The sequence below is a fragment of the Kogia breviceps genome, chromosome 12, assembly GCF_026419965.1.
Source record: "Kogia breviceps isolate mKogBre1 chromosome 12, mKogBre1 haplotype 1, whole genome shotgun sequence".
Taxonomy (NCBI): domain Eukaryota; kingdom Metazoa; phylum Chordata; class Mammalia; order Artiodactyla; family Physeteridae; genus Kogia; species Kogia breviceps.
In genome coordinates this window covers 77,142,737-77,167,914 of record NC_081321.1, presented here as the reverse complement: position 1 = coordinate 77,167,914, position 25,178 = coordinate 77,142,737, and the positions used below count along the sequence as shown (strand labels likewise).

The 25,178-nt window shown below is 42.0% G+C and overlaps 1 protein-coding gene across 6 annotated transcripts in view; it reads right to left on the bottom strand.

Moving 5' to 3' along the window:
* CRADD (CASP2 and RIPK1 domain containing adaptor with death domain) overlaps window positions 1-25,178 on the bottom strand; it is a 233,167-nt gene that overhangs the window by 196,551 nt on the left and 11,438 nt on the right. The window lies entirely within an intron of this gene.

Sequence of the window (25,178 nt, the reverse complement as noted above, 5' to 3'; positions counted from 1 at the left end):
TATAATCACCTTTATTTTTCAGCTCTACTCATATCTATGCTACTGTGTTTCATTAGTCTGAGTACCAACTGAGGATAACCAATATAATTTCTGATAAAATTCTGTCCTTGGACAGGATGGAGTACCATACGGAATAAAGGGGCTGAACATTATTATTTCATTTATTTAACAAACATTTAGTGAACACATAATATGACCTAGCACTGAGAATTAAAACAGTGATAAGATATACACTATCCCTATCTTCAAGCGTTCACAGTCTAGGGAGATAAAAAAGGAAACAGACAAGCATAACACAGCATGGTAAGTTCTGTGTTAGAGGCAAGCCCATGAGAACAACACAAAGTCCTCCTCCAGGAATAGAGTATTGTCAGGAAAACCTTCATAAAGAGCTGACGCCAACCCCTAAGGTGGGTCCCAGTATCTCCCCTGAACGTGCCTGGCAAGGAGGAGGCACATCTAGAGGCTGCATTCAGTACTTCAGACCTAATGCCGGCCATTAATACAGAGCTGGGTGTGCCGCCTTCCACGTCAGGACACGTCAGCAAACCCCGTCCACATGCTGGCTTCTCCCACTGGCTCAGCCCTCCTGGCAGCCCATCGCTGAGTTGGGGGCTGGACACAGTGGGTAAAGGGACCACACTTCCCATACCTCCCTCCTCAATAACCTCAGGAGAGGGCCATCAGTGTCAGGTTGAGTCATTCAGCATTAATTACTAACAGGCTTGGCTCTAGACTCCTCACTGCTATCACTTACTTCTACGCAGGGACATTATGTTCTGGGAGAAAACGGTTCCGTTTCACACCTAAAATGGTGCCAAAGCAAATGAAAGCAAAACTGCTGCGTGTCTCCTGGAGAGGGATGGGTTCTGGTACCCAAACAAGCAGACCTAGGAAAGCTCGGGGATCAGCTGCTTGGAGGACTATCTACCTGTCCTCCTGGATTCAGTATGAGCTGAGGAATCATCCCACAACTACAGAGCCCTCTGCAGAGTGACCACAGGAAGCTATGTGTGGACAAAGGGAGCAAGAATACACAGTCACTTGGGTTATCCTGAAGAGACCCCAGGGATCTGTCCAGTTATTCAAAAGCACATCTGGAAAGAATTCACCTGCCATGAATCCTGCTTGCTCAACAGCAAAGTGAGTGAAAGTGCCATGAAATGCTCAATCACAGTGATCTTTACAGTTGCTGAGGCTGAAAGTTTTCCCACCTGAGCATCTTAAATGAGACAAATTGCATAATAGGATAATAAGAGTTGTTGCTGAAAGATGCAATCACAAAATAAAAGGACCTTTCAAAATCTGAGTATGGTTGGTAATTATCCAGGAATGGAATATAAAGAAGAGCAATTCCAAGGTTCTTGCTTCTTCCTGTTATCATGAAACTGAGATGGCCAAATGCCAAAGATTACTCTTTCAGTTACAACAGACCTTCCTCTGTCTTTGGCAACAATTCTGTTCCTTTCTGTTAACTACTCTGCTGTAGGTCACTCACTGTCTTATCAGTCTAATCTCAAATGCCACAATTCACAAAGTTGCTACTTGTTCTTTCCTGCTATGAAAACTAAACTTCTACCTGGTAAGATGCACAGCATTAAAGAATGGGGAAAAACAATAACTTGTAGTTCTTTATCGTCACGGCATGTATTTGTTTATCTGAATAAGATTTTTGCCTGATAAGAGGTACCCCTCCAAAAAAGAGTACTAGTAAAGCTTGGTTCACTAATACAAAAAGTAAGGGCTGAGAAAAATCAAGTATGTAGTTAAATGTAAAAATACATTGTTCCAAATAAATAATACATGGTCTCAAATGAATAAGCCCAAAAAGTTGAGAGAGTCATCAAATAGCTAAACTATTTACTTGTTGCCAGTTCAAGAACATTAACTGCAAAAACAATTAGAGCTGCAGATTTTGCAAACATTCAAATTAACTCAGTAGGAGAGTCACAGGTCTTAGAGTCAGCCTTGGGTTTAAATAACAACACCATGATGTATTAGCTTTCAAACCCTGGAAAAGTTCATCTCTCTGAGCTCCCTGACCTGCAAAATGCGGGAAATACCTTCCTCATAGAGAGAGGTTTTTGAGGATTAAGGGAGAGTTATATATAATGTATAGACAGAGGAAGCATTCCACAACTAGCTAGTTTCCTATCAAATTCTCTGCCCTCTAAATGGTCAAAGTAAATGTCCCCAGCTTATCAACCCACAATGGACCCTATTTCGTATATCAAATTCTTTCCATTATTACACACCAACCTCATTTTGCCTTACAATACTCCACAGGTCAATCCTCCTGTTCATCAAAACTTGATTTTCTTATATATTTCCAACCTTTCATTTTCTTGCTCTCACAAATACCAACGCACCACTGCCACCACCATCATTTCCCGAAGTAGTTCACGAGGGATTTTGCTAGTAGCAATTGGGCAGGAAAGGAGGCAGGCGGTGGGGGGACTTGAGTCTTTAAAGGAGGTAGTGGAATCTGGTTCAATTTTTATTTTTTTAATCAATCAATAATATTTTTTTTCCTTCCAAGCAGAACTGTTTGAGAATATGCAACTGCCTATCCAAGGAGTATGTACAGCAGCTGGTGACAATCAGATACTCAGCTGAACACTGCCAGTAATCATGGTGGCTTAAAATTGTTTTATTCTTACACATACTTTATTCCACTCATACTCATAATGGGCCACTGGTTTAAAAAGAGAAGCACAGGGAACACTGATAGGGAAATTCAACAAATTAATGGGGAGACAAACGTAAAAACTATACGGCTGTTCCTTACTGTACACGTTACATTCACCTACTCAAAATTCTTCTGTAGAAAGACAAAATGTCTAAACCTACATTAAAAGGATCCAAGATAGTGACAATTATATCCAACGTGCCCTATCATTTGGGGGGAATATGCTCTCCTTGCTGATGAAGTTAGTGAGGTAGAAGGGGCAAAGTGAGAAGTCTTAGTCCTATCCTACAAGTTCAAAGGCATGAACTTCTCTGGTCCTCAGTTTTCTCATGTCTAAAAAGGAGTTGTTGGGTAAAACTCAACCTAGGCAAAAATCATCAGTGGCCACTGGGTGATCTTCCCTCTTGACTCCGAAGCACCTGAATCAGATTTGGGAGTGGCGTGGCCATATGACTATTTTAGCCATTGAAACAAAAGAGGACGTGTGCTGGCAATTTCTGAAAAGACTATTGCTTTTCCAGATAAAACTGACTGATGCATCAGGAGCTACTCCTTCCCCTACCTTCCAGCCTTACAGATGCACTGCTGGTAGTTGCAGCCATCTTGCTACCAGAAGGAAAACAAAAGCCAAGAGAAGAACAGAGACACTTGTCCTGATGCCTCTGAGCCAACGAACCAATGCCAGAAGCAGCTGACCTCCAGACTTCCTGTTACATGATTAAAATAAGTTTCTACTTATTTTGCCATTGTCAGTTTGGTGGATTTTGTTTGTTTGCTTGACTTGCTGGCAAGCACATTCCTAACCAATGCACTGCTCACCAGATTCACCAGGCTTAGAGAACCAAACGATTGCCTGTAACCAAGAATGCAAAGCTCCTCAAAGCTCCTAAAAAACATTCATATGAAAGTTTAAAGGAAAAGGAAACAAAGAGTGAAGTAAATTTTGTTTTCTTCTCCTGCCCACAGAATCCATCTCTTTTATACTTCTGTAAAAACCAGCCCTCTGCCTGATTTTATTTCAGGATCAGAATCTCAGGATTGCAAGGGGAATTCATTTTAAACACCTGAACTCTCTCCAAATAACCTATTAAGCAGCTATCTAGCCTCTGCCTGAATTATGCATAATGATGAGGGATTCACTACCTCTAGAAAGAGCCCATAACCATATTTGGACAACTGTTTTAGAAAGGTGTTTCTTGTATTACCCTGACATTTCTAGCCATTTGTCTGCCTTCCACCTTCTGAGAAATACACAACAGAGAGAAACTTATGAATGAGAGCCATCCAAATGGTGGAAGGTAGCTGTCATATCACCTCACCTGCACACTGATGTTTACCGATTCTTTCACCTTTCCTCCTGGGAGAGGCAACAGGTTTAATGCAGCACCATCCAACAATGCAAGCCACACACAATTTTAAATTTTCTAGTGACCTAAGCAGCCACATTTAAAAAAAGAAAAATGAGGTGCAATTAATCTTAATAATATTTTTTAGGTAGCCCAATGTATCAAAAATATTATCACTTCAACAGATACTCAAAATAAAGGAAATAATTATGAAATATTTTACACTTTTTTTGGTACTAAGTCTTTGAAATCCAGAATGCATTTTCCACTGCAGGACATATCCGTTTGAAGCAGTCACAGTTTCACTGTTCTAAAGCCAGACATGGGAGGCTGCTGTACAGGACAACACAGGTCTAGTGGAAGAACGTGCTGTTTTCTGTACATGGACAACATGCACTGTTTGGTTACTCAGATAGACTGGCAAAATATCACAATTGCCGAGTTTCTTAACCTAGACTACTGCACAGATCTCTTTTAAAGGAGTGGGGAGGGGAATTAAATCTCATGGACCTCTGAGACTATGTCCTTTAACTTCCAAGGCTCAACGTTCCTCAACTGAGAAACTGTCTTCAAAAGTGGCTTTTTTTCCCAGCTAATCCTCAAAATAAAAACATACAAAAAAGACTCTATGGCGTATAGAATTTGAGGAGCTCTAAGATCCCAGTTTGAAAACACCCTCGGAACAGAATCAGGGGGTCTTTATTCTCATTTTTATTCTGCCACCAAACTAAGTGGTGACCTGAAAAAAAAATATTTATTCTTCTAGGTCTCTTTTCTCTAAGGGTGCCCCACTTTCCCACTAAGCAATACTGTTCTAAGCATTCACAAACCATTCTTTCAATAATCCATTCTAGAACTCTCCCCACAAATAGCATAAGGCTCGCTCTCAGTCGATGGGGTTTTTTGTTTGTTTGTTTTGTTTTTTTTAATTTTTATTGGAGTATGTTTGCTTTACAATGTTGAGTTAGCCTCCACTGCACAACAAAATGAATCAGCTGTACACATACAGATATCCCCTCCCTTTTGGGCTTCCCTCCCATTTAGGCTACCACAGTGCATTAGGTAGGGTTCCCTGTGCTATACAGTACGTTCCCATCAGTTGTCTATTTTATACATAGTATCAATAATGTATATGTGTCAATCCCAGTCTCCCAATTCCTCCCACCCCAGTCTATGGTTTTTGAACCCATATTCCTCAGTATTGAAACTCAGGATTGTATTTACCTTCATTCATAATTGTGATATTTCTCCACTCTTCAAAATTCCATAAAAATAAAACAGTAATTAATTATCCCCAAGTTCTTTCAGTGTCCTGGAATACAATTCTTCTGGATCAAAAATCTTACACTCATTTTGAACAACTAAAAAGTCTCTTACAATCCACTCAACTTTCTCAAGCTTTAATTTCATGTTACCATGGATTTTACTAGCCTGGTCAGGATGACCATTCCGCCTTTCATTTGTTCATTTTACGGGTACGTACTGAAGATCTACTGTATATGCCAACAGAATGGGAATACACATGGGACATGAACAAGACAGGCAAAACCAGTCCCTGCTTGCAAAGAGCTGACAATCTAGTGCTGGGTGAAAGATAACAAACAAGCAAATAAGTGAGCAGGTAGTAAAGAGTGATATAATAATACAGCTCACACTTGAGAGCGTATCATGTGCCAGACAGCCTTCTAAATATTAACTACTTGAATCCTCATAACAGCTTTATGAAGTATGCTCTGTTATTATCAACCCCGTTTTTATACACATGAAAATTGAGAAACGGGTTCAGTTCTAGAAAGAACAGAACAGAGAAATCGTGAGGGAGAATGCCTGGTGCACTACTATAGTCTGGGAGTCATGACAGGTCTCTCTGAGGTCATCTAGAGCCAGCCACACAGGGATCTAGAAGAACAGTGTTCCAGAGGGAGGGAACAGCAAGTGTAAAGGACCTAAGATGGGATGAACCTGGCAGGATAAACCTGGGGGGCTCCAGGAACAGAAAAAAAAAAAACACAATGTGGCCGAAACATGTTAAAACATAAAGATGGGGGAAGAGTCACAGGAGGGGAAGTTGAAGAGGTGGGAACAGGAGCCAATTTATGATGAGTCTGTATTTTATTACAAGTACAATGGAAACCCACTGGGGTGTTTTAGGCAGGAGAATGACATGATCTGATTTACATTTTTTAAAGATCTCTGGTTGCTATGTGGGAAGAACAGAATCAGAGACACCAGTTAGGGCAGAGAAGATGGAGGCCAAACAGCAGCTGAGTAATTCAAGTTTCCCTCTGCCATCCGTTCACATTATCATATCAGCCGAGAGCAACTGGCTTGTTTCCTTTTGCTTTACGGCCTGTGCTTACCTGTCCTGCTGCTGGAGTCACCTGCTCTAAGTTACACTGAGAACCAGAGAAGAGTTCAGGACCACACTTCAGATCTCTTGGCTTGTGATTCCAACTTGCACACAAATGGAGGGAACATGTACAATGCAATATAAATGGCAAGCAGAGCAAAAAACAAGGTCAACACAGTCAATGATCATCTTCAGCTGCTACTCAATTATGCCCAAAATGTTCACAGCACTTCTCTCTAGAAACCATTCAAAATTCAAAGCCAAAGGGTTCAAATAATACTCAAAGGCCTGAGACGTCATTAAAAATGTTCTACTTCTCATTGAAAAGACAATATTAATGAATATCTAAGCATGCTGATGTATATAGTCTGTAAACACTGCCATTAATAACCCCTCCCATCCCTGAATGTGCATGATCCCCACTCCATCGAGAGGTGACATTTACTTCCCCTCCCTCTGAATTTGTGACTCATTTTGAGCATCAGAATGTGGTGAAAGTGATGCTGTGCCAGGTCCAGATCTAGGCCTCAAGAGAAGTGACAACCTCCATGTTGACATGCTTGGAATCCAGCCACCGTGCTCTAAGGAGGCTGGTCTAGATACCAGAGGAAATGACGCCTTATTGAGGAGAGCAAAGTTGTTCCTGTCTACAGCTAATACAAGACATGTGAGTAAAGGTGCCTTGAACATTCTAGTCCCAGCCAAGCTCCAAAACCAAAAGCATATGCTATACTGAAGACACTAGCCGATGCCACATGGAGCAAAACAACCACCCAGCTGAGCCTGGCCAACCCACAAAATTGTGAGAAATAATAAACTGTTACTGTTTGAAGCCACTACATTTTAGGGTGGTATGTTATGCAGCAAGAGATAACTGAAATAAAATGTGTAAGTAGTTGATTCTACAGACCCTTTGCAAATCATGAATGCAATATGAGGAAGCTAAACAGATCAAATCGACCAGGAAAATCCATGGATGAAGATATTTCATCATTGTTTTGTTTCCTTGGGAATTTAGCTTTGCCTCTTCTGACTTCTAGGCATACGCATTTGTTTTACATTAGAAGCTGAAGTACACTCATTTCTCATATTTAATTAAATTTAACACATTTTTATTAAGAATTTCTTACGGGGCTTCCCGGGTGGCGCAGTGGTTGAGAGTCCGCCTGCCGATGCAGGGGACGCCGGTTTGTGCCCCGGTCTGGGAAGATCCCACGTGCCACGGAGCGGCTGGGCCCGTGAGCCATGGCCGCTGAGCCTGTGTGTCTGGAGCCTGTGCTCTGCAACGGGAGAGGCCACGGCAGTGAGAGGCCCGCATACCACAAAAAAAAAAAAAAAAAAAAAAGAATCTCTTATGTACTGTATAGGTAAATAAAAGATGAATTAGACCCAGGCTCTGCCCTCTAAGAGTTTGAATTCAAATGAAAGGAATACATGTACACAAATACTTCCAGTTGATGCAGAATGTCCTTATGTGATAATCAAGTCATGTAAATATTAAGTACAATGGAGGAAATGGATCATTCATGTGGAATTTCAACATCACAACAAAACACGGGATATTTCAGATAGAAATATGAACAGGAGTAAAGACAAAGAAGTGGTCTAGTACAGAGTATTTTTCAGGAATGGCAAGTTCTCCTACAACTGAGGCCATGTATGACCCAGCCATTCTAGTCTGAATGAATCACTCCCTGTGTAAGCCCTAATTTAGTGCTTATCACATAGAGCTAAGAAGAAGGTAGTTTGAAGGACCCAAGGTTATAAAACAATGACCCCTGATGTCAGGGTACTGAAACAGATAATTTATGAATGTACCACAGACACTTTTGTTTCTCTTTCACTCTACCTTGCAGGCAGCCAGCAACATCATCTGTTCTTCACTTTGCTAAATCCTTCCCCTGTTTCAAGGTTCTACATTCACTTACTCATTTATTCATTCAACCATTTTTTATTGGGCACCAGTTATTTGCCGGGCACTCTTCTTGTTGCTGAGGATACAATAATGAACAAGGCAGACAATGGCCCTGCCTTCAGGGAGATAAATGGTGATGAAGGGTAGAAAGTAGACAGGGTAGGTAGTCAGGGAAGGCTTGAGGAGGGCACATCTGACCAGAGATCTGATTGCAGTGAGAAAAGAAGCCATGAGAATATCTGGGGAAAGAGCATTCCAGATAGAGAAACAAGCAAATGCAGAGGTACTGAAATGTCTGCATATTCAAGGAAGGAGGCCAGTGAGCGAGGAAAAGAGAGGCAGAAAAGGAGCTGAGAGGAAGCAGGGACCCAGGTCACAGAGGGACTTGCAGGTAATCGGTTTTATGTTTCATTGTGATGAGGAGCCTATCTCTTTATATCTTTTCCCAGACCCAACAGCCTCTACTGATCACTTCTCTTTCTTGTACACATTTCACCTGTACTTGTATTTGCCACTAAGTCTATGAATTTCTATTCATCTCTTACGTATCAGTCCTATTTTCTCAACTATGTCTCAAGGGCAAGAATTCTGTCATATTCGCCTCTGCATTCCCAGGGCCTGGCACCCAGTAGAGCTCAATAAATCTCTTTGGAAGGTGATAATGATGATGTAATCCCTTAGAGTCCCTTCCAGCTGTAAGATCTATGATTCCTTTGAACTCTTTTGACAAACTAGTTTGCACAATGACTCAGAGGACTGACATCTTTCTAGATATTATGAGATGAGATTACAGTCATGCCACTTTTAGGGCACTACATGACTGGAATGGAGGACCTCAGTTTGTGTTTAATTGGTGCCCCCACTTGGAATGGGGCTACCAGTACATGAAACTACTTATTAGTATTTGTACTTTAAGCCACTTGAACCTTAGGAGAGGCATAAATTGAGATTAAATAAATGCTATCCTGACATGATTCCATCATCAGCCATTAAACTTGGCCTCAAATTCTTTGCTTCTTCTCCCACTGAAAGGTGGAGGATAATTCCCCTCACTTTGAGTCTGGGTCAGTCTTAGTGACTTACTCAACCAATAAAATGCAGGGAAAGTGGTATTCTGGGACTTACAGGGCTATGTCATAAGAAGCCTTGAGCCTTAAAGTTTCCACCCACACCTTTTGGGAATGCTCCCTCTAAAAACCCAGCTGCCATGTTATGAGTAACCCAAGCACATGGAGAAGCACATGGCAGTGTTCAGACTAACAGCTCCCAACTGAGCCCCCTGCCAAGAGCCAGCATCAACCATCAGCCATCCTGGCCCAAGAACCAGACATACGAGTGAAAAAGCCATCTGAAAAGCAGATCCTCCAGCTCCAACCACCTCAACTGACAGCACATGGATCAGAGACAAACCACCCAGCTGAGCCCTTCCTGAATCCCTAACCTTCAAAATCAAATGGTTGTTTGAACCTGCCAAGTTTTGGGGTAGTTTGTTAGATAGCAATCGTTTTTTTTTTATTTAAAAAATCATCATAGAACATCACTACTTACAGAGTGTCTCTCCCCCAATCGTTTTTTAAAATGACAGATACACACAGTCCAAGGTTTGTCCTGTATCCAACGGCTGCTCTGCTCAGAGATTTCATTCTTAGGACATGTGGAAGACAAATTAGGTGACTTTGAATGAGTACCCTGAATCAATCTTATTAATAAGATTGCAGGCCAAAACAAAAGTCATCTGAAAGTTACCCAGTGCAAAAGCCATAGCATACATTGGATTATGCAGATCGCAGAATTACTATCGGGCAAATTATACACAGTTTCACTCAGTCACCCTGCAGGTAAGAAAACAGTTTACTACACTACTTAAAAAGCATGGGTGGGACTTAAAACAGAAATGAAATGTACAATTCTATCATAAAGATAAAAAGATTGGGAATTCCCTGGTGGTCCAGCAGTTAGGACTCCACGCTTCCACTGCAGGGAGTCCAGGTTCAATCCGTGGTCCAGGGAACTAAGATCCCGAAAGCTGTGCAGTGCAGCCAAAAAATAATAATAAGATCCAACTGCTAAGCTATGATTGCATGCAATACTAAAAATCTCTGAAAATTATTCTCTGTCAGATGCTACCCGAATGGAAAACACTCAATTGCAAATGGTCCTCTCCTTTAAAACATCCTTTTGTTTGTACAATGAAGTTCTATTATGAAAGCAAAAGCTCCTCAAAATGGGCAGGCATTTTTACCTCCCTCAGTGTGAATATCACTCCTCCCCAAAAGCAGTCGTTCCAGACCCTGCAAGTGAGAGGCTCCTGGGAAAGCAGCCTGCTCATTTTATACCCCTCCAACTCCCCCCTCTCCCCCACTACCTTCTTCAAGTCATGTTTGGTTCACCAAAAAAATATAGAAACATTAAGAGGACCTGAGGAGGGGGGAGAGGGTAACACAAAAAGAACAAATTTTGGTAATAAATGCTATAAAGCATCAATTTTTCACATCGACTCTGACTTTGAAGTACATCTAATCATATTCTATCACTCACATTTTTCATAATATGATCACACTCCCTATGAGTACACCATTTTTTAAAAATCCACAGAAGAAAATGACTTATCAAGAAAACACCCTATAAGCTAGGGGCATAACAATGTGAAAATGGCAAAATGCTTTTAAGAGAAAAATACTATCTTCCAGATTTACAAGTATATATTTGCTTGGAAATTAATTCATTAGCAGTAACAACAATAAAAACATAACAAAAGATCAACATTTACGTCACTGGAAGCTATATGGTACATGCATTTTTCAAAAGAGAACTCCAGAATTTAATCAGAGAAGAGAAAGTGTATTAACCTCTGATAAGAATAGTCAGTGAAAGACTAACCATTTCTTTCACACAAAAACCACTCCTTCAGCAGCAGTAAATCACTAATTCAGCATAACACAGGTCTAAAAACATATGTATTTCTATTCCTACACTACATTACATTTCTAAAACTGCTTAAATGGCACAAGTGGCTGGTAACACCATCAAAAGTAAATAGAGTGACATTTTGGTTATGTGGCTCTGACAATCAATAAAATGGAAGTTAGGGCTTCCCTGGTGGCGCAGTGGTTGAGAATCCGCCTGCCGATGCAAGGGACACGGGTTCGTGCCCCGGTCCGGGAAGATCCCACATGCCGCGGAGCGGCTGGGCCCGTGAGCCATGGCCGCTGAGCCTGCGCGTCCGGAGCCTGTGCTCCGCAGCGGGAGAGGCCACAAAAGTGAGAGGCCCGTGTACCACACACAAAAAAAATAAAAATAAAAATAAATAAATAAAATGGAAGTTAAACAGGAATTTAAGAAATGAAGCAGAGGACATAAATTCTGTTCTTTCCATTTAAGTCAGAACATTAGCAGCTCCACGTCTTCCAGTTCTGGGAGCCATTTCTTACATGTTAAATTCAAAAGAAAAGGGATGTGTTCAACCTAAACTAAATAATGAAAGCAAGTCAGGCTAAATGCCAAACCACATGATACTAAGTTTCTTGCACCTTCTGTATGAAAACGTGCTCAATGGTCTTCTCTAATGCAAAAGCTCAGCTGATGGGGGGGAAGTGAATGGGGGGAATTTCAACTTTACCACTTCAAAGCAATAAGGTGGTCTGTCTGACATGTTCAGGCAAACAGGAACCTATCACCAGGGTACAGGGGACTTCTCTTTCCCATCTGAAATGGTCCTGCCTCCGAAAAAGACCTATTACTAACACACGGGCACACAAAAGGGAATCCACAGTACATAGGAATTTAATCACAATGTTCTAAGAGTCCTAAATATGGGAAAAAATTAATAATCTTAAACATCATATTATTTCACTTAATTAATTTTTTTCAATTTCAACAACCTCTGTGATTACCTGGTGCTTTAATGCATCTACTCAGAAAATAATTATTGATGCTTTCTATGGGGCAGGCACTGTCCTTGGCTCTGGGATGGAAGGTGAACCGGTTACTGCAACCCCACTTCTCAAGGAGCTTACAGTCGAAGGAAGGGTAACTCACTAGTCAAGTAAAAACAAGTCCAGAGTAAAAATCAAGTGCAGAGGTTAGTTTCAGATTATGTCAGATGCTATGGAGGAAATCAAGCAGGATGATGATATGATAGAAAGTGACTTGGGAGGTGTCTAATTTGGACTGACACCTAAATGAGTGTCCAGAGGGGCCAGTTATCACAGCAAAACTAGGAGTTGGGCATACCCGACGGAGGGAAGAGCTAGAACAAAGCCCACAAGGAGGACTATCGTGGCGAACTGGACAGACGACGGAGGCCTGCGAGGCTGTAGCACAGTGATAAGGCAGGAGAATGTCAATGGGATGGGAGCAGCCCACCACGGTGGCCTCGTGGCTCTGGGCAGGAGCTCCGATCGGATTCTCGGGGCAGTGGGAAGCCACTGGAGGAGGATTTACGCAGAGGAACAACATAATCTGGTTTGTATTTTTAAAACATGGTTGTGGCTGCTGTATGGAAAATGGATTGTACAGGGAGTCCCTGTGAGGCTACTGCAGTCATCCAGGCAGGGGAAGGAGACTAGCAGACAGATGTGGGGGATATTTTAGAAGCCCTGCTCATGGGACAGACGCTGGGGAGGACGGTTGGGTCAGCGCAAGAGGAAAGAAGGATGAGTTCTACGTGCCTGGCTGGAACCACAGGAAATCAAGATTTCTGTTTGGTATAGCTCCCTCATTTCTTCTCCAGTTGGAGAGATGGAATTAGAACCTGACCTACTTCCTAATCCAGAAGTCCTTTTTTTTTCTTTTTTTTAAATAAATTTATTTATTTATTTTTGGCTGTGTTGGGTCTTCGTTTCTGTGCGAGGGCTTTCTCTAGTTGCGGCAAGCGGGGGCCATTCTTCATTGCAGTGCACGGGTCTCTCACTATCTCGGCCTCCCTTGTTGTGGAGCACAGGCTCCAGACGCGCAGGCTCAGTAGTTGTGGCTCACAGGCCCAGTTGCTCCGCGGCATGTGGGATCTTCCCAGACCAGGGCTCGAACCCATGTCCCCTGCATTGGCAGGCAGATTCTCAACCACTGCGCCACCAGGGAAGCCCCCAGAAGTCTTTTAATTAAGAGTGTTAAATTCAGATTTCCAAATTAATAATTTCCAGTTTTGCTATTTTGCTACTATTACTTATTTACACAAAGGCTCAAAATAATTTCAAGTGTGCATTAAAAACCAAAAGCATACACGAATCTACACACGTGACATAATTTCATAGAGCTGCACACACACATGCGGAGTACACGTAAAAACTATTCCAATAATGTATTTAATAGTATTAAATCAATGTCAGTCTCCTGGTTTTGGCAGTGGACTATGGTTATGTAAGATATTTTCACTGTGGGTTGGGAGGGGAACGGGGACTGAGTGTAAGGTACCTGGGAACTGTTTTACTGCACTTGTTTTAAATTATTTCAAAGTAAAATGTTTTTTCTTTTTAAAATCTTGTCTAAGGACACAGAACTAGTAGGAAACAGGAAACATCTGAGCCTAGGTCACCTGATTTCTAGTCCTTTTGATTATATTCTCAATTACTCAAAAGATTTTTTTTAATTAAACTATAGTTGATTTACAATACTGTGTTAGTTTCAGGTGTACAGCTTCAGATTCTTTTCCATTGTAAGTTATTACAGTATATTGAATATAGTTCCATGTGCTATACAGTAAATCCTTGTTGTTTCAAGTGCTCTTTAAATTAAAAGGATCTTATATGGAAAAAAAAAAAGCAATACCTAATTGGCACCTCTTTCCTTCATGGCACCTGTTTTCTTACTTTTGTAGGGGAGGAAAAAGTTTTCCTTCTTCCTTTCTAGGTTCTTTGGCTAGCCTAATAATTATATTGACCTAAGGCAGATTAGCAGCAGAAAAAGCAATTTAATTTCACATGTACTGGAGCCCCATAAAAATATGAGACCCAAGGGTGAGCAGGGAGATTGAGCCCTATATAGATTCCTGAGCTAAAAGAATGGGCTAGGAGTCTGGGGCTTCAAAGGGGAAGAGAGTAATTCTCAGGACAATAAGAAGACCAGATGTTTGGTAAATAGATATTTGCCCTGCCAAACAGATAAGGTCATTCGGATAAAAAGTTATCTCTGCAAATAGCTCTCTTTCTGCGCCAGGCCCCCTGTCTAAACTCTTGTGGATAGTTAAGGGAGAGGTAAAAGTTCTTTTTCAGTCCGCTGGGCCTTGATTCCCTTCAGCTCAAAATAATCCACATGCCAAAGGAGCACATCTGGGGGCAGCCTATTCTGCTCCCCTTCACCTTCTAAAGAGAAACTGCTGTTTTGTCCTGGGTGGTTTTCACTTCTGCCCTCAAGAACACAGCATGCGGTCAGCGACCTTGGAGCCAAGATCTGCATTTGGCTGGCTGTGGGAGTCTGTAGCAGGTGTGAAACGCTGTTGTAAAACAATTAAAATGTCTATGCTTTCCTTTCCTGAGCGAGTTGAACAAAACAATGTAAATGGTTTAAGCCTTCTGTGGAATGAATCAGAATGGAGTTTACCAGCAGAGTGCGGAAAAACCAGTGACCTCGGAGTGGGGGATTTTATCCTATTTGTCCAGGACCACTGCTCTCATGGCCCCGCAGAGAACCATCAATAATGCCAAAGACCAACAGCTGCATTCTCATTTGCAGGCCACCACAGCACCTATACGGTGTGCTGGCCTCAAAAGGGCTGTGGGGTTTTTGTTCGCTTGTTTGTTTCGTAGAGTGTACAGAAAGGGTGGAAGGAACAGTGGGACAGTGTGAGCCAGGCAAGAAGACGGGGGAAAAGGAGTCAACGAACAGGTGGAGACATTTCCCTCTCACAAGGGAAACTGCAGAGTCATGTCAGGTACAGCCACCTCGAATGTGGGCTTTTCAGTCCCCCATCAAAGCCTATCACTATCAGGACGTAGCAGCAGAACCAACCTGCAGCCAACTCAGGAAGGATTTTCTTAGTTACGATGAGTGATGCAACGCAAGTCTCTAATCTCAACTAAAATCTGGGGAAATCTGGAAGATATGGGGCAGTTGCTGAAGTCAGCCCTGGAAGGTGGGAGCTGGGAGAGTTCTTCTCTCTCCCTAGACCAGTTTCCTCTCACTGCAGGTTCACTCCACTACCCTATCAAGCTCAAATCCGATCCTTAGAAAACAAGATCATCCACCAACTCATCTTCTCTCTCTTACCTGTCTCTCTTTAAAAAATATATATTATCAATTCTTCCTTTGAACCAAACAATCTATGTGTTGTCCTTCCCCTCACAGAACCCACTCATTCAAGAACCTACTTTGTAAAGAGGGCAGGTATATAACTCAGAAAACAAAAATGACATGAATGAGAAGACTAAAGGCAGGAGGAGGAGCTGGATTTATTGGGAAAAATTCATTCCATTTGCAACATGATGGGTTTAATGATCCAGCAAGGCACCCTGAGAAGATGTCCAGGAGAAAATACTCAGCATCTACTCTGTCTGGACTGGTTTCTTCCGGGGTAAGCAATGACTACATTCCATAAAACCCAGTGTAACCCTAGAAGCACTTCCTACTTTATCCTCCCCACCCCACTGAGACCATGCCTTCGTGTTGCATGCTCTGGTGGACCTCCATCCATTGGTCTTTCTTTGTAGGCTGCTGTTAAATGTTCAGAATTTCACATACATGTCACCCCTCTCTTGTGGTAGCAATTACAGACTCCTTGTTCTACCTTCTATTTCTGATGAAATCCTCTGAGCCTTTTGGAGCCCACAGCCCTCTGTGAACACTCAAAATGTATTGTTAACAAATGCCTTAAGGGGTTGAGAAACCCAATACAGCCACACTTCTGAATAATAGAAATAGCACAATGGCTATCTCCGAGAATGAACAGGGAAGAAATTCTTACCCTTGCTTGGCATTACTTGTCAGGAGGTTTGAGTGTCAGTGATAATTTCCTTTAAAAGACATGAAAACAAAGACAAGGTGGGGGGTTGTAAAAGGAAATACACAAAATACCTAATGAATGGGAAAAAAAGGCAAATGCTCATGACTGCAAACCTTGCTCAACTCTTTTTGTGGTTAGTACTTAAATGCTAACATTATCTCATCACCCTAATACTTAAAAATCTTGAGACACTAAACCATGAGTGAGTATACAGGATAAGCTGAAATTAAATCCTGGTGTGAAGGTGCAGAGTACAAAGGAGTTTTATCTGTTTGGTTTACCTAATTCTTCTTCTCCTATGTACAATTTTAGAAATGAAAGAAAAGGTTCAATGGCCCTGGTATGACAAATCTCTTCTGGCAAAATTTTAGTCAAAAGAAATGGCAAAGATAATGACATACTTTCACAGGAAAAGTCTGCCCTGAAGAAAGGCCTCTCCGGTTTTGACTCTCAAAACAATTTTAGAACTAAGCATTAGCTTTAATCCAGCCCTCTGGTAAGCACCAAGAAAAGAAAGGTAAACAAAGCTGATTCCTGTCAGTGCAAGGCTATTTTCTGGCCCTTCTCACTCTTTATACGAAGAATGGGCAGACTTCATCTGTAAAGGCCCAGAGTAAATATTTTTTAGCCTGTGCGGGCCACAGGGTCTCTACTGCAGCTACTCAGCTCTGCTGGCACGGTGTGAAAGCAGCCACAGACAACAGGTAAACAAACAAGCGCGGCTGCCTTCCAAGCAAACTTTATTTATAGACACTAAATCTAAATTTCGTATAATTTTCACAGGTCATGAAATATTCTTTTGTTTCGTTTTTGTTTCTTTAAAAATAGAAAGACCATGCTTAGCTCACGGGCCATGCTACAAGTAGTAGACTGAATTTGGCTCACAAGGATTTGGCCATAGTTTGCCAACCGCTGCTTTACAGCAAACGTAAGTAGCAACGAAAAGTCAAAATGAGCTTGGAAACTGTTCAGCCTGTGTCTCAAAGGAGAAGGCCGTTGGAGAAGGAAAGAAGTAAGGAACAGAAGGCGAATGAAACAGGAAGAAGGGATGCCCATGAGAGATTACAAGACTGTAGCCTGAGGGAGAGGAACCCAAGCAAAGGAGGTGACAGCTGGGGGGTGGGGGAGTACTTGGGGAAGGGAGAAAAGAAGAAAGAAGCAGGAGGCCAAAACTCTAGAGCACTTGTGGGAAATGAAGGGGTAAAAGGGAAGTCAGCTAGTAACTAGCCCGGGGGATGGGCTATAGATTAAACTGGAAGAAAGCTGAACTGCAGATTAATGAAGGAGCCCAGAACTGAAGAACCATACTTACTGTGTGCACAAAACTATTCTCTTAGCAGGCAAAGAGTCATGTTGTTAGAAGTCTCCTGTGATATGTGCATGTTGGAGGGGGTGATTTTCATTGTGCTTTTACTCTGTACAGTGTTCCTAGGAATATCAGTTCAAAGGGGCCAATCCTGAAAGCCTCAAATCTTCAGTCTTTGAATTCCCCTCATCTTTAAAATGATTTGGCCTTGAGCAGAGCTGGGCTTCAAGGGTTCTGACTGCTGTACCCACTCCTATACTTAACCTGTACCTCCACGACTGCAATTTTCAGCAATAAGGAAGTTAAAGAACACCACCCCCCATGTGAGATTTCATTATTACAACAGTGACTAATAACGCTGATAAAATGGATTAATACCCAGACAGACAGTTCAGAACTTATGCTACACAGAGACCAGAACAAACTCTGTTTTAAGTTTGGTAAAATGAATGGCTAATGGCTGGTATTCAGCAAACACTAAATAGAAACCACAAAGAAATGCCAAAGAATCACTTTCATGGAGGGTCAAGAACTGAAGAGTTATTATCTGCTGCCTAGCCAGGATGAGCTGAAAAATAAGATAAAGTTTTTCAAAAAGCAATAGTAGTGTTATGGGCTGAACGGACTCTCCAAAATTCATATGTTGAAACCCTAACCCCTAATACCTAAGGCTGTGATTGTACTTGGAGTCTTTACAGACGAAACTGAGTTAAAACAAGGCCATCACGGTGGCCCTAATCCAACCTGCCTGGTATCCTGATGAGAGGAAATGAGGACACACAGAGAGACACCGGGATGCACACACAGGAGGATGACTATGTGAAAAGGTAGGAGGAGGGCAGCCATCTACAAGCCAAGGGGGCCTCAGAAGAAAACAAACCTGCTGACAATTTGATCTTGGACTTCCGGCCTGCAGAACTATGAGAAAATAAATTTCTGTTGTCTAAGCCACATAGCCTGGGTATTTTATTATGGCAGCCCTAGCAAACTAATATAAATAGTTATGGTACTTAGTTAGAGGTTAAGAGGGAAGTGAGGGGAGCAAATAAGGCTACCACAGATCACTCATTCAACCAACGTTTATTGGTCCCACTAGGTATCTGGCAACATGTTAGGTTCTGAGTCTATAGGGTTGTAAAACTAAGTTCTTGCCCTCACCAAACTCATAGTATGCTTGAGGACAAAACTCTAACATAGTGTGGATGTGCCGTAACAGAAATACACCCTAAGCCCTCTGGAAACACAGAAGAGGAGTTTCTCAGCTAGCCATGAAGGGGTCATGCAAAGCTTCAAGAAAGAAGTGATGTCTGGAATAAGTGCTTTAAAATAAAATAAAATAACAATAACAATAAAAACATCCCACTTTTAGGACTTCTCTGGCTGTCCAGTGGTTAAGACTCCATGCTTCCACTGCAGCGGACACAGGTTCAATCCCTGGTTGGGGAACTCAAAAAAAAAAAAAAAAAAAAAAAAAAAAAAGCCCATATATATATAGGAATATATTTTTGAATTGGAGAAAAATAAGTATATTGAGGAGGAGGAAGTTTGATGTGTGAAATGAGGGGTTGTATTTTGGCCATGTTGAGCTAAGGTACCGAGGACTGGAGTGCAGCTATCTATTTGGGCTGGAGACAGAGATTTAGAAGCAGTTCTTACTGAAGTGGTCATCAAGCCATGAGTACAGACGGGCTTTGCCCAAGAAGAATGGTGCCAGTGAGAGGAGAAGAAGGATGTGACAGAACTCAGGAGAAGACAAGCATTTAAGAGGCAAGCAGACTAAGAAGAAGTTAAGAAACAGTAGATGGAGAGGCAGGAGGAAAAACACGACCAAGGAAGGAGGCAACATCAAGAATGAGAGAGTGGCTCCCAACGTCAGATGCCGCCAAGACAGCAAGTGGCAACCTGAAAACTGTCGATCGACTTAACCAAAGGTCACCAATGACCTCTGTGAGAACAGCTGTAAGGGGCAAAAGTCAAATGACTACAGCTTGAGAAGTGAATCACTGTGTTTAGATGGGAGGAGGTTCATGAAAACCCATGGAAATAAAAGCTTCCTGAGTCATCTTCTGGGATGGATGATCGGGGAAGAATCAGACGATATGGACGTAGTTGCAACAAAAATGGTGGAGGGATGAGGGTGGGAGGCTCTCACTCTGTCCTTCCAACACCTCTGGGAGCTACCTGAACACAGAGGGGAAAGGTAAGAAGTACAGCAAGGGAGAAAATGGCATTTACTGTGGGGTACCAGCTAACATTAAAAATACTACCTAGGGGGCTTCCCTGGTGGCGCAGTGGTTGAGAGTCCGCCTGCCGATGCAGGGGACATGGGTTCGTGCCGCGGTCTGGGAAGATTCCACATGCGGCGGAACGGCTGGGCCCGTGAGCCATGGCCGCTGAGCCTGTGCGTCTGGAGCCTGTGCTCTACAACGGGAGAGGCCACAACAGTGAGAGGCCTGCGTACCACAAAAAAAAAAAAAAAAAAAGATACTACCTACATATACACATACGCTTTAGAAGATGTGTTCATATCTCCTCTCATTTACCCTGAACAACTACTCTTGGAGAAGAGCAAGAGGCAGCTCTATTTTACACACAAAGGAATTATATTCAGATTAAAAAATAATAATAATCCCCAAGGTCAAACAGCAAACAAAAGGTAGAAGCAGGTCTCCATCCTGAACCTAAACCCACATCTCCAAAAGCTTACCCAACATTTTCACTAAAGGAAATGCTATGTGGCCCTGGGCTGGGTCTCAGCTTCCTAATCTTTAAAATGGGAACAATAATATTATAGTATGTACTTCGCACTACTGACAACTGTAAAGCACCTAAAGGAGCTGGCTCACAATAAGTGCCCAATACCTGTGAGTCACTACCAGCTTAAATTCAACAGGCATAATCTGTACATCAACCATACCTCCTGTTTATCCGGTCTTGGTGAATTTCAGTAAGTGTCCAAACCAGAAACCTGGGAGTCATCCCAGAATCCTCCCTCTCCCTCAGCCCAGAGTCCAATCAGGTAACGAGTCCTTCCCATCGAGTGCTTCTCAACCATATTTTCATAATTGTCTCCCTAAGAAGACTTTTTAGACATTTTTTCCTAGTTGTATGCCTCCTATGCAATTTTACTAACTAACATTCAGCAAACATTAACTGAATGTGTAATATATGCCAGGCTCTGTTCTAAGCACTTTACATGTATCATCTCATTTATCTGGAACACCTTGAGGGCAGGGATTATACCTTAATTTTTGTGTACCTGTTTAACTCCTGGCACATAGTAGATATTCAATAAGTGCTTGCTGACATCATGCAGGAAGCAAAGTTTTGGTGTTTCTCATACCTGCTCTTTTCTCTGACTTATCCAGCCCCTCCTACAATGGTTTACGGTATTACCCTGGTAATAAAGAGTGAGGGGCGTGGGATATGACTATTCTGCCAAAGGTTTTAACAGTTTCTTTGAAATATACTGATTTGTTTAAAAAAAAAAAAAAAAAAAGGTGTTAGGAATGCCTTTCCAAGGGCAAGGGGGAAAAAATCTAATCTACAATTCAGAACGCTAACATATTTACAAATCTAGTCAATTTGAAGGACATCAATATATCTTAACATGCCACAGGCGAAGGCTTAATCACCTATAGCCCAACAGTTTGGGAAAAACAGTGAAGAAGAAAGATTTAGAAATGTAGTAGTATTTAAAAGCATACAAACAGGAGACTTTGAAAAAATCAGGTTATATAATAATCTAGTGCAACACTTTGAAATAGAATACTCACAGAAAGATAAACAGAAAAATACTTTAAATGGCAGAGTAAAAAATACTACTCGTAGTTCCCTAAGAGTCATTGAAGAAGGTCATTTAAGTCCAGGGCTCCCACACCCACCCTCTGCTAATTCAAATAGCAACGAGCATTAATAATAATGTGAAAAGACTACTTCAGGTTGATTCAGAAAGTTTCACTCTCTGAAGAAAAGTATATATTTTTACACACATACATATAATCTGAATTTTTTTCTTTATTTGGCATCACATGGATTTCAGTGTTAGTATCAATAACAATTTTCTCAAAATGACGAGTTCAGAAAAGAAAGAGCTTCTAAAACAAAATTTCCTGTGGTAAAAACCCAAATATTGCATTTCACTACTCATTTATTATAAAACCGTGGTTATCTCTGGGCAATAAGATTATGGGTGATTTCCATTTTCTTGATATCTTTCTAGAGTTTTTTTTTTAAACAACATATACTTGTTGCTTTTATATTCGGAAAGAAAATCTATTTTCACTTTTAAAAACATTTTTGTTAAACATTAACAACATCAAATAACATTTGTTATTAATTTACAAGTCACTTTCATACAGGGCAGCTAATTTCCCATTTATGATAAGAAATATACATATTTTAAACCACTATATCTGGTAAGTATGGTAAGGCCCCCAAATGATTGACATACCCCCCAGGAAATGTGAGGTTTCTCTCTCCTCTCTTTGAATCTGGGCTTTGGGACAGCTTAACTGAAAGAACACAGTGAAAGCCAACACTATGCCAGTATCCGGATCCAGGACTTAAGAAACAAGCAGCTTCTACTCCCTGCCCTGTGAAACTCAACCACCATACTGAGAGGAAACCCCAGCTACCTGTAGAAAGGCCTACCTGGAGAGAAACCAACAAGCAGCACCAATTTACCAGAAATGTGAGCAACCCACCTGGGAAATGGATCCTCCAGCCCCAGGTAAACCACCGCAATTGGCACCAGGTGAAACAGAAATGAGCTGTCCCACCTGAGCCCTGGCCAAACTGCACATTCATGGGTAAAATACAGGGCTGTTATTTTAAGCCACTAAGTTTTGGAGTAGCTTGTTACAGAACAAAAGATAACCAGAATACCGTATTGTATCAGTACTTAAGTACTTGGCTCTACCTTTCCCCAGCTGCGATTTAAACTCTTTGATGGGAATTCCCTGGCAGTCCAGTGGTTAGGATTTGGTGCTTTCACTGCTGGAGCCCCAGGTTCGATTCCTGGTCAGGAAACAAGGATCCCACAAGCTGTGTAGCATGGTCAAAAAAAAACTTTAAAAAATTAAAATAAATAAACTCTTTGAGGGTACTACTCTGCCTTTACATTCATCTTTATAGTCACTCCTTCATTCATTCAATAAACGTATGGATTAACATGTATCTACCACTATGCTAGATAGATTCTGCAAGTACAGAGATAAAACAGCCTCTGCCTTAGAGAAGACTGCACTCTTTTTGCAGGGAGGAACACAGAAAAATAGACAATGACAATCATAATCTCAAAGCCTTAGCAGAACAGCCAGCGATGGTAGATAATAAATGTTGCCTAATGAATGAATGAATGAATCAGCTTCCAAGAAGTACTTCGGGATTTATGTACTATCGTCCTTTTACAGATGAGGTGCACCAATTAGCAATGTATTACTTCTTGCTAATACAATGTATTCACCCTCTTTGCCCTGCTTTGTGATACTGGGGCTGGACCCTGCGAACATTTCTCCTTTGTCAGGAGGTGCAGTGTTAGTTTTCATCAGTAGAGGGCACTAGAGGGATACTGCAAGGCCATTGCAGAGGAAGGGGCTTTTCATTCTGGTTTGGGATGCGGTATCCCCTCTGAAGTGTATGTACTACTGCCAGTGGTGTTTGGGAAACAAAAGGTGCTCACGATCCAGGGGATTTCTCTACCACTCAGCAGTCTGCTTTCTGAGAATCAACTCTGCTCTACCCACATTCTCTAATAAGTTTCTCAACCTGGCGGGCTGCTCTGACAGACCAGCTCCAGCCTGGAACCTCGGGCTAGTTCCCTCCCTGGCCACCGGCAGGCTGCATACTCATGTGGCAGTCACTTCACCTCCAGTGAGGTCTGAACCGCAGCCTTGGGAGTGGAGAGGGGCCTTGTGCAAGCTCGTAGTGCCTTCAACCTGGACTCTCTTCCAGCCCTAGAAAAAGTAGCTTCTTCCACTTGCTATTCCTGTATTCCTTGGAGACCTCTTTCCCCTCTGTTAGTAGTTAACCATTGTTAACTTTTTACTAGAGTATAATTCTTTATATTAAATTTTCCTTATTCAAATAACTATGTGGTTTTTGTCTCTAGAATGGATCCTGACAGACACATGAAGGAATAAAGGGGCTCAAATAAACAGGAGAGGCCTGAAAAAAGCACATTTTCCCATGGCACCATCAAATGACTAATTGAGAATAAAAAGAAATTGAAAGGGAAGGGACAAGTTTAAAGACTCAACGAACAAAAATTGCCATGTCAATCTCTTTTAAAATCTTTGTCTAATCACATTTCTTAGAAAACAATTTTTATCCTCTTTGGTATTTCTTTTAATCTCCCATTTGGTAGTAAACTGTATAAAAAACAAACAACAACAAAAAGAAAAAACATGAAAATGTTGGCCACAGGTGAGACCCAGGGCAAAAAGGGGTCAGGAAATAAAGAAGCTGTGGCTAGCCCAGGTCAGGTAATCTAAGGCACATGACTCCAATCAGAACCAAGAACTGGAATTGCCTAGTGAGCAATAAGACTGGAAGACCATGGGCTTCCCTGGTGGCGCAGTGGTTGAGAATCCGCCTGCCGATGCAGGAGACACGGGTTCATGCCCTGGTCCGGGAAGATCCCACATGCCGCGGAGCGACTGAGCCCGTGAGCCATGGCCGCTAGGCCTGCGCGTCCGGAGCCTGTGCTCCGCAACGGGAGAGGCCACAACAGTGAGAGGCCCTCATACCGCAAAAAAAAAAAAAAAAAAAAAAAAAAAAAGACTGGAAGACCAGACTGTCAGTGTCCAAATCTCAGCTCTGCTACTATTGAACTGTGTGACTTTGGGCGATTTATCTCTGACAGTTAATAGTACCCACTTCAAAGGTCTATGAGGACAAAGTGAGTTTATATATGTAAAGCCCTTAGGCTAGAACTCAATCCAAATTCTCCCTCTAACCTCCTCTCTACTTCAACATTCTCAATCCATTTTTCCCCCAATATCGTCTGATTTTGAAAAGGTTTCAGAAGACCTATCTTCTTTCAAAAACTGTTCTCCTTTACTCTTCCTACCACCTCTGGCCTTCAACCTGAGCCTTGCTATATTAAGATGTAGAACAGGGATTTCCCTGGTGGCTCAGTGGTTGGGAATCCGCCTGCCAATGCAGGGAACACGGGTTCGAGCCCTGGTCCGGGAAGATCCCACATGCCGCGGAGCAACTGAGCCCGTGCGCCACAACTACTGAGCCTGCGCTCTAGAGCTCGCGAGCCACAACTGCTGAGCCCGCGTGCCACAGCTACTGAGGCCCGCATGCCTAGAGTCCGTGCTCCACAACAAGAGAAGCCACCGCAATGGGAAGCCTGCACACCCCAAGGAAGAGTAGCCCTTGCTCACCACAACTAGAGAAAGCCCGCGCACAGCAACGAAGACCCAACGCAGCCAAAAATAAATAAATAAATAAATTTATTTTTTTAGAAAAGAAAAAAGAAAAAAGATGTAGAACATTCTCCTTCCTTAAAGGGCTACCAGTTCTTTCCAGGCCCACAAGTGTGGAACCTGTTAAATAGAAAAAGAATGGGCGTGATATAGTACAGCAGACATCTCTTAATGAGCTTTCTTCCTTTTGGAACTGTCCC